We start from the raw sequence: 11,504 nt of genomic DNA, 5'->3' as shown, positions 1-11,504 counted from the left end.
TCAATGGTTTAACCCAACAGACTTTCTTTATCTCTCACATGACATAACAATGATATTATACATGTTTGACTAGTGTCCTTGAAAGCTCTTCAACAAAGGGAAGTTTGGAGACTTAAACTCCTCCCCTTGCATATTTCTCCCCTTCTCTATTCCTTCTAATGAAGATTTGGAGACAATTTTTCACAGATAAAAGAAGTCTAAGAACATTAATATTTCCCTTCCTCTGTCTTTATATTGGCACAAACTTGATCATATGTCTGTACTAAGCAACACGGGAGTCCGGGAAATCTATTTTTTACAAGGTTTCCAAGAGGAAAACAGAAATAGCTACGTTAACCAGTCCATACTGCATATTATCAAATATGCACTTTACATATTTTATGCAGGGCCCTAAAGCTGATAGGGAAACATGTTTATCAGAAACAGGGATAGATCTGTAAAGAGAGACACATCAAACAGGACAGATAGCAATGTCAACCTTGTATTGAAGGAACCAGAAATAAAGAATGATTACCCTTATTCTCTATCCTCCCTTCAATATACTGCTTAGGTTCTTCGTTGCTTTGCCTGTCAATAACTACTATGTTATCACCTCTGAGACTCCTCCCACTAGTAGTTGGAAGTAGGAACTATTTCAGCACCAATACACTGGGATAGCTCCTCATCCCTGAGGCCTTGATTCCAGAACTTCTGAGTCAAGGGGAGAGGGCTGTTATAGGAGATGATGGGAGGTGCTGGAGACAGAGAATGAAATCTGGTGCTTTTATTTATTGTTTAAATAAAGTCTCATGATTGTTACTTTTTCCGACTATTTCTCTTTCACTAGATTTTTTTCCCACTTTTCATGCTCTAATACTAAAAAGAGAGAGAGAGAGAGAGAGAGAGAGAGACGAGACGAGAGAGAGAGAGAGAGAGAGAGAGAGAGAGAGAGAGAGAGAGAGAGAGAGAGAGAGAGAGAGAGAGAGAGAGAAAGGAGGGAAAGAGACAACTTTGCAAGTTTCATATACATACATCTAGAGATAGTCCACGTTTTTTCTGCTAAAACTCAAAAATAATTTATTTAGGGGTGGGTACTGGGGATTGAACTCAGGGGTGCTCAACCATTAATCCACATCCCCAGTCCTATTTTGTATTTTATTTAGAGACAGGGTCTCATTGAGTTGCTTATCACTTCAGAAGAACTCACGATCCTCCTGCCTCAGCCTACCTAGCTGCTGGGATCACAGGCATGCACTACCTTGCCTAGCTCAAAAATAATTTGAAAAGGCTTTTATGAAACTTCTTTCTCTTTACTCAGGACCAATAAGAAAAGATAAAGTTACATAAAAACGGTGATAATCAATTTATCTAATGATTTTATATGATTATTATAAATAATCAAGACTGATTTGTTTAAGTAAACTTTAGGCATTTGGGTCCAGATAGTTATAATGAGTTAGGGGTACAGAGGTCAAACTGCCAATGTTAATGGCTTGTGCATAGGTGATAAACCAACAGATTCCTTTAATATGTAGTCTTCTGACCTGATGTATTAGGCTTGAACAATGGTTAGAAGTGTTTTTAATTGGTTGCAAACATTTTCCATAAGAGTTTGGATTTCTTCTTCTCCTAAATAACTGGAAGATTCAGTAAATCTGAATTTTCTTTCTATGTGGTAATATTCAGTAGAATTAAATGGTAGCTGAGCTCTTCAAAGGAGTTGTGTGCACTCTAACTTGCTACACTTCCACTTCTCCCCATTGTCTTGTATTTTGGCTACTTCACTTAAGTTAACTAAGTAATTGCTATAGCTCTATGCCTCTGTGATTCCCTGATAAGGCATCTACGGGCAACTATAGGTAGAGAAGTTGGACCCTATATATAAAAAGTAGATGGCAACATGAAATTATTCTCTTCTGAAGATTTTGTTGAATTTTTGAGTAAAAACTAAGTGAGTTCTTTTTCTTCTTTTTTCAGGTCTCTGTGGTCAATCAGCTGGATATGCAAGTCATTGTTTCCAATTTGTCTCCTACTTTAGAAGAAAAAAAGAGAAGATCTTACAGAGTAATGGGTTTTACTTACTTATATATTTATTTTCATATGACTGATTTTAACTCTATTAAGATGTTTTAATTATGATATTCAGATTAAAGGCAACTTTTAAAACAGTTTCTTATTATAGGTTAGATTACTCTTTACTCAGTCAATGTAACTTCATTGGAAATATGTAAATATTTTGATAGTATCTTCAAAATACCAATGAAAGTTAGGTTTGAGAAGATTTTATTATTCAGAATGATTTGAATACTACAGCAACCAAACTTAAAAGACTGAAAATAAGAAATCATTACATCCATGATTTAATATATGCTTAATTTTGCAATCCCAGATTATATAAAAAATAAAATTCATATGTTAGCAATCCAGCAGTTCAGAAAACATTATTCTTCAAAGTAATGTGTCTAAATTGCTAGAGATTATTCTTTAAAAATCAAGTTAAACCTAATTTTGACCAACATGTGTTCTTAGTTATCTAAAACATGTAGCGTGATTTTATGCTTTGTTAACTTTGGACATTACGTGGCCAAAAATGTTGTTGACACAGTTTTAGTTGCCATTATTTATTAGGCTGCTGTTATCTAATTTGATACTATCACACATTATTAAAATATCTTTACTATTTCATTTCAACTATCCTAATAGAGTCTGACATCATTTTGTAATTCTCATTTTTGGCATTTATTTGTGTGTTTGTGTGTATGTGTTCTGTTGCTTTCAGATGATACTCTCTTTGTTCTGTTTTATTTCTCTTGGAAGCATTATTTAAAATTTTGGTAAATATGTCATTTTCCCACTAGAATATAATCTTTATGTAGGTAAGAAATTTCTTTTTATCACTGTTACTACAGTTATATAGTAGGAACTTGATACACTCTATTTAATGGGTATCTAGTACAAACAAAATCATCATGTCTTTTCTTTATATTTAATTTAACTGAAATTGAAAATCAAAAACAAAAATACAATTTCATGGAGCTTTGTAAGACTTGATGATGTTGGGTGGATATGATCATCTGAATAAGAAAAAACTGTTTTAGGTCTTCAGATAATTGTATTATTGCAAAAGGAGCTTCAACTTCCTATGACTGATTTGTTACAGACTTAAACAACTAATCCTTTCAGACCTTAGTTTCACCTTTTGTCAATAAGAATTAATAAAGTCTATAAGATTGTTGAGAACTAAATTATATATCTGGGACAGTGAAAATTATGAACCTCCAATGAATGTTAAACTTTTTATAAAAATGGGATTTTATATAAAGGGCAGTTTACGTAGAATGTCAAGTTTTTTAACATTTTTTAAAAAAGGACGTAGCTCTGTAATGGAGCAAAGTTTATGAATTCAAAAATATATATTCAATCCTGTTATAAATGGGCAAAACACTTAATACTTGGGTCTATACTTTCTTATCTTGAAAACTGGAATAAAGACATCCTACATTGAAGATAATTATTTTCAGTACTGGTGATGGAACCCAGGACTTTGCACATGCTAAGCAAGCACTGTGCACTGAGGTACACCCACAGCCCTCTTTGAATGATCTTGACAGCATTAAATATGTCTTTGCCAGTATATTAAACATAAAAGGCACATATTTGCCTCATTCCTTTTTTTCATTGTTCTAAAAAGTTCACATAATAAATTTTGCCATCTTAATATTTAAAAATTTATAATTCTGTATAGTTTAATATATGTATACATATATGCATATGTACATATTCATACGTATGAATATATATATATATATATGTATATATATATACACACACACTGTTGTTAAACAGATTCCCAGAATGTTTTTTATCTTGTGGAACTGAAATTTATAAATTAAGCATTAAATCTCCTCCCCTTGCCCTACCATTTTGCTTCCTATATCAATAAATGTGATGACTTTAAATAAATCATGTAAATGGAATAGTGCAATCTCTCTCCTTTTGTAATTGGCTTATTTCACTTAATGTAATAGCATCAAAGTTTATCCATGGTATAACATGCCCACAAGTTCTATCTCCTTTTTAAGGCTAAATTGTATTCCATTATATATGCCTACTACATTTTGTTTAGCCATTCATTCTTGATGAATATTTGGGTTGGTTCTACTTCACAGATATTGTGAATACTGCTGCTATGAACATAGTTATACAAATATCTCTTATAGACCTGCTTTCATTTTTTATTTTTGGATGTATACACACAGGTGAAAATTTTGGAATATATGGGAGTTCTGCTTCATTAAAATTTTTAAAGAACATAATATCATTCTATGATATTTATATCATTTTAAACCAAGTGTGCACAAAGCTTTGTACTACTCCACATTCCTAGCAATGATTGCTCTTTTTCTCTTAATTTCATTGGTAATAACCATCATATTGGGTTCAAGGTCATACATTATTTTTCATTTCCATTTTTCTGATGAATAATGACATTGAGCATCTTTTTGTATACTGTTAGCTGTTTGTATATCATTTTTGGAGAAATGTCTGAGTTGTTTGACTATTTTCAATGGACTTATTTGATTTTTTTGTAGTTAGGCTGTGGAAAAAGTTCTTCATATATTTTAATATTACCTCCTCACCAGACATATGATTTGTAGCTTTTTCTAAGATTTCATAGGTTACCTTTTTTCTCAGTTGGTTGGGTCCTATAGTGAAAAAAATATTTTAAATTTGATGTCATCCCATTTGTTTGTTTTTGCTTTTGTAGATTGTACTAGTGGTATCAAGTCCAACAAATCATTACCAAATATAATAGTATGTAACTATTTTCAAATGTTCTTTTCTGGCATTTTATAGCTTTAGGTCTTACTTTAGGTCTTTAATTCATTTTGAGTTGGTTTTTATATGTGGTATATTCTTTTATATGTAGATATTCAGTTTTTCTCTCACTAATTGTTAAAGGGATTGTCCTTTTCATTTCTGACTCCTCTTTGTAGATTTTTTTAATCTATGTAATTTTATATTTTTCTTAAGAAGGAATATATTGACCACTTTTTGAAAGCTACATTAGTTGATGAAAACAGTAGAGATGGGAACTTTTGGACATGATTTAGCAGTGTGAATCCCTACATGCTCATCCTATCAGTACCAAAGGGTGAGTCATAAAAATATGAACATAACACATGTAGGACACAGTGCCAATTAGTTAATTAAATGTAAGAATTTATTGTTCCAGTGATCACACTAATTAACATGTTCATTCCCTATGGACATTTGTAGATGACAAGTCATTTACATCGAAGCCACTTTCTTTATTTTCCATGAGACATTTGTGTCATAAATGAAGTGGAAATTTTGAATTACATGAGATTATCACTTTTACTTTTTTCCTTTAGATAGACCCATATTTAAGGTCAAAACATAGTCTAAGATTTCCTTGATAAACCTAAATTATTATGAAATTGTGAGAGTTGATGAAAGGAAAGCTTAATGACCTGATATATCCACTTCATGATGGAAAATATTTTGTTGCAAACAAGACTAGTATATGTTGATGGTTAACAGCACAGTACCTGGAAACTAGAATGCTTAGATTAAATCTTGGCTGCTACAATGGTGATAATGATTAGTTCCACATTTCCCTGGGATGAGCTTAAATGGTTCCAATAAATTTTAAAGATCATTTTTGTTATGTATTCTTATAAAATTGGCCAGTTCTCCATGTAACATCTGTTTTTGTTTTTGTTTTTGTTTTGTACTGGGGATTGAAACCAGGAGTTCTTTACCACTGAGCTACATTTTGAGACAAGGTCTTCCTAAGTTGATGAGACTGCCATTGAATTTGCAATCCTCTTGCCTCGGTCTTTAAGTCACTGGGATCACAGGTGTGCACCATAATACCTGGTGAAACATCCATTTTTAATTAGATTAATTTTCAGGGTAAGTATGTTACCCTAGTCACCCTATGGATTGCCTTGCACATCTGCAGTGTCTCAGGTTGATCTTAGAATTTATAAATTCTTGGTTAAGTTATTTGAAGGAATATTGTCTAGCATAACATAAATAAATGTTATATTAAAGATTAGTCATCTGTTAAAAATATCTAAAATTTTTAATTAATATATATTATCTCATATTCTTTAAAGTAATTTTTTTTCTATTTTACATCACTTGCATTTTCCAAGTTTGTCCCTATTTTCCTATAAGCAGAAGTAACCCAAGCAAAATCAAATAGGTTTTTTAAGATTCCTCTGTTTATTTAGTAAAGGGTCATGTAAGCTGTTCTTTTTGTTTCAGTGAGTTTATTTCTTATTTTGATGTCCAAAATAGTCATCACATTAATTAACAAATTTTTGAGTTCTTATAATCAAAACTATACCAGTTTATGTTGGAAGAAATAAAGTATAGAAGAATAATAAATCAATTTTCTCAACTAATATTTCCCATCTGATAGATATGATAAGGAAAAAACTAAAATGGTATTTGTGCTGTTTGCCCAAGATTTCTGAACAACATAAAAAATAATAGATCAAAATAAAGTAGGAGGCTTCACTGGTATACTTAGATGGTATATTTTGTTAGAATTATTATCTCTACTCTTTATCATTTTCATTTTTTATTCAAACTTTGGACACAGTAATAACAAATTAAAAAATAAAGAAATGAACAAACAAAAATACTTCCAATAATTACCTCCCATTTTGCCCTTAATTCTAACAAAAGTTGAAATCTTGTATCTATTGCTGTTGTTTTTCAAGAAGCGATAAGGAGAATTTTACTAGGTTGAATATATATTTTAATAGAAGACCAAATTAAAACACTTTTTTAGTTTTAAGTAAAATGAAGATATTCTTACATTTTCCACATTTTTCCTGTAAAAATAGTTATTAGCATATAAAAATTAACAAATATTGAAGAGAATATTTTAAGAAAACAGTAGGACTGAAGGCTAGTTTGAGACAGAATGAGGAAAAATCAATTTGATTCATAAAGAACACTTAAAGGTACAAATATATTGATCAGATATTTCAAATTTAACATTTGATTTGCAATTGATATTTTAAAAGAATTTAGAAATCATCTCAGTGATTATAAAAAAATTTTGCAGAAATATTTTTTCCTGTGATTTTAAGAGAAGTGGTTATTCATATTCTCTAAGTGAAATGCAACATAAAACCATGAGAAAAGATTTTAGCCCTATAACATACTTATCTTTTTACCAAAAAGAATCTGGAAATTGGGAAGAGAAGCAAAAAGGACATAGAGTGGGTAAACTTAACTAATATTAATCTGTTTAATGCTCTTCAAATATCACATCATCCAGTTCAGGTTAGCTTCCAGAGCTTTGTCTCTCACCCATATACAAAATAATTGGAAATCATAATATGAAAATAGGACATTCTTATGTTTTGGTTTTTAGTGACATTTAAATCACAGTTGTTTTATAGAGTTTTCCAAAATACATAGTCGGGCCTTTAATTCTTCTGCAAGTTTCTACTCCCCCTCTCCCTCTCTATCTCTTTCTCTCCTCTTTGGTTTGTATCTCCATTGTGCAGAGGTGTGACTTAAAACTTTGAGACTTTATGTAATTTCTAGAAAGACACAGATATCTACAAGTGGAAATTTAATTTGAATGTACCTCTATTGACTAGCAGTAAACTAGGTTCTCTCTGCTACATTTCTTCTCAGGAGGTAAATCTAATTTAAAATTCGACCTAGTTTTATTGTGAGTGAGTTGAGCATGCAAATTCAGAAATTCTCATCAAATGATAATTTCAATTTATTTTTCATTAATACTTATGGGTAGGTAATTTAGCATATGGAAGTTATAATAATTTTAGGGTAAGAAATAAAAGTTAAATCAACCATAAGTAAATACCTGTCTCAGCTATACAATTATTTCAATTAAGACTTTATACTTTAGTTTCTTATAATGTAATATGGCTGAATCCAATTGAAGATGCATGTATATATGAACAGATGGAGGTAATGCTATAAATTTAAATTTAAGGATATATACCTAAAATAACTTGGTTCAAGAACAAGTGAGCCAGTTTTTATTCACAACCTTAGTTTTTGATTTTAAATGAAGGTATTTGCATAGGAAAACAAAGTTACATGTTTTTAAAAGTTTATTATACAAAACTGTTTAAACTTGTGTATTGACATGATTTAGTATATAACAGCACACTACATAATGTCCCCGTAACAAAGAAAAATCTTATGTTAACTATACTAACTAGTTCCTTAGAAGTTTTCAGTTTTCAAAATTCTTCTGAAGGTGACATAATTATATAAATAATCTGGGTATGTTATAAAGATTTTAAATCATAGTGTAACAAGTTGAGCACCATGGGGCATGTCTGTAATCCCAGCAGCTCAGGAGGCTGAGGCAGGAGGATCGCAAGTCCAAAGTCAGCCTCAGCAAAATTGAAGTGCTAAGCAACTCAGTAAGACCCTATCTCTAAATGAAATACAAAATAGGGCTCGGGATGTGGCTCAGTGGTCGAGTGCCCCTGAGTTCAATCCCAAGTACCCAACAAGAACAATGAAATCATAGTGTAACAATAAAACTCTAAATTAAAATTTGACTTTTATTCAATAATTATTGTTATTATCCTAATTGTTTTGCCCAGTTTTTCACTCCTTAGGAGATCACGTAAAGCCAGTTCTTTGTTCTGAAGAAATTTGCCGTATTGGGACACTATTCTGTAATATATTTGACTGTAGTATTTGTGTTTTAAATAGATACATTGCTACCAAGAATGTAAGTTCAGGGCAATTATTTTGGTGGTCAGTCACCTTTAATTTATTATTTAAAGTAAACGTAATGATTATGTTCTGATTTGTTTTTTCTCTGCCTGAATCTACGTAATACTTAAATAACCTGGAATAAATAGGCAGCACAGTCAAAACTGTTGTGTTTTTCTCTGTACTTGCTGATGAAAAGACAATATTTTTGAATTTTCACTATTTTGAACAAATGCTCTTATTTTAAAAGTATTACACCATAGTATCTTCCTGTATGTGCATAAAGGAAAAGCAGTAGAAGTAAGAAAACTGTCCTGTGTACCCCACAAAGGAAAATTAATGGTATAAAACTTTTGTGGTCTTATACTAGTCTTGCAAAGCTTACACAAACTTTTTGAAGTAAGGATAATTTTGTTATTCACCAGTGCCTTACATACAGTGGGTATCGTAAATATATATGTGTAATAAATAATGAGTAATGTGTAAATGAAATCATTCCTGACTTCAACTAAAGTAATTTATTTCTAGTTATTTTCCATACCCAACTGTTTTTCATATATTCAAACAGTTTTTTTTTTTTTTTTCAGGGCCATAGGTGGTACTGGAGATTGAACCCATGGGTGTTTAATCACTAAGCTATGTTCCCACTCCATTTTTCTTTCTTTACTTTTTTTTTTCTTTTTTCTTTTTTCCTTTTTTATTTTTTTTAAATTTTGAGACACGGTCTCACTAAGTTGCTGAAACCAGCCTTGAACTTGGGATCCTCCTGCCTCAGCCTCCCAAGTCACTGGGATTATAGGCATGCACAACCATGTTTGGCTTTTCCAAACTATTTATAAGCATGCTGGTTCCAACATGTTCTTTCTTTCCCATGGAATTCATTTCATTAAATGTATTCTACCCATTGTGCAATGGAAAACTTCATCCTCAAAAATCTTTCCAAATGATAAATACTCTCTTCTTTAATTTCAAGGTACCCATTGCACAGAATATTTTATTACATACAGTTTTCCCATTAATCTTTTCCAGACTTAGAATGTCTCATGTTTTGGTGCACTATTATTTTCTAATATTAGGAGTCCACTTTTACTGAATTTTTAAGGACTTTTTGTTGTTTTTAGAGCAGTTTGAGGTTCACAGGAAAATTAAGAGGAAAACACAGAGATTTCCCCAATGTCTCATGCCCCACACATACATATCCTCCTCCATTATCAACATCTTCCCATCACAGCAGTATACTTGTGACAGTTGAACCTGTACTGACACATAATCATTCAAGGGTCATAGTTTATGTTAAATTCTTTCTTGGTGCTGTATGTTATATGGATTTAGACAATGTAAAATGACATGTTACATTATAATATCATATAGTATTTTCACTGTCCTAAATATCCTCTGTGCTCCATCTATCCATTCCTCTCCCACACAATCCCTAGCAAGTACTCAACTTTTTAATTCTTAGTCTTGTCTTTTGCAAGATGTACATAATTTTCTCTGTATAGGTGGGTCCCACATCTGTGGACTCAACCAATAGCAGATCAAAACTAAAATCAACATTTTCTTTACTGGATATATATAGACTTTTTTCTTGTTATTATTCCCTAAACAATGTGGTATAATAAATATTTACATGAGCTCTACATTATATTAGATATCATAAATAATCTAGAGATGTTTCACTGTATATAGGAGGATATTAGTGGGTTATATGGAAAGAGTATGTCATTTTGTACAAGGGTATATTAACATTAACATTAACATTATGTTCACAGGGGTCTTGGAAATAGTTCCCCATGGATAATGAGGGACAACTATAGTTGGAAGTGTACAGTATGTAGCTTTTTCAAGTTGGCTTATTTCACTTAGTGATAGTTTAAGATTGCTCCATGTTGTCAGGGCTGGATAACGCATTTCCTTTTAGCACTGGATAATATTCCACTGACTAGATGCTCCACAGTTTGTTTGTAATTCACCTACTGAAGGACTTCTTTGTTGCTTCCAAGTTTTGGCAGTTTTGATTCAAGGCAAATTTAAGTAATCAATTCGATTTATCCAGACTACATATTTCTATCAAACTATGTAGTAATCATTTATCTTTCAGCATAATGCAAATTATGTAATCAAAAGAACTACGAAGACAGATTGAACTAAAGACCAGGACAAACATACAAACATTGCCATGAAACAATTTAAAAAATGATTAGTGCTTTGGTATTGCTATAAAGTATATAATGTTAATTCCAATGTGCTATAAATTCAGTCTCACTTCAGAAAAAGGAAACATATTGGAAGGCTGATGGTAGATGTCAGTATCACTAAGACAATGGAAAAAAGTGGACAAATTTAATAACAAGGGAGACTCTAAATGCCAGAGAAGCAAGAACTGTAAGAATAGTTTTATACACAGTGTTCATCTGGTGAAGATATATCTTGCATGAAATTTCAACCATTGAAAACTCTTTGTCTTTGATTCCAGAACCAAGTTTGAAAGAATGAGTGACGTGATTTGGGTCACATGTAGTCTGTTTTAACATGGAGCTAGGGCAATACAAGATCCCTGATTTATGTCCTGCCATAGTTGAATATTGGAGACAAGGTTAATTTCTCAAATCAAAATCAGGATGTTTTCAGGGAAAGAACATAAATGCCAGTCAGACAAAAATAATAGTGTCCTCTTTTGTAGCTTTTATGAAGATTAAATGCAATTCCTATGTTATAGATAGCCCAGTCCTAAGCATATTTTTTGGGTGTAATAGAAACAACTGATTGAAGTA

General features: G+C 31.6%; 1 pseudogene; it reads left to right on the top strand.

Moving 5' to 3' along the window:
* The window catches only part of LOC124985694 (protocadherin-15-like), a 65,198-nt pseudogene that overhangs the window by 9,558 nt on the left and 44,136 nt on the right, over nt 1-11,504 (top strand).

This window comes from Sciurus carolinensis, chromosome 5 (assembly GCF_902686445.1).
Source record: "Sciurus carolinensis chromosome 5, mSciCar1.2, whole genome shotgun sequence".
NCBI lineage: Eukaryota > Metazoa > Chordata > Mammalia > Rodentia > Sciuridae > Sciurus > Sciurus carolinensis.
This window is presented reverse-complemented; position numbering and strand designations above follow the sequence as displayed.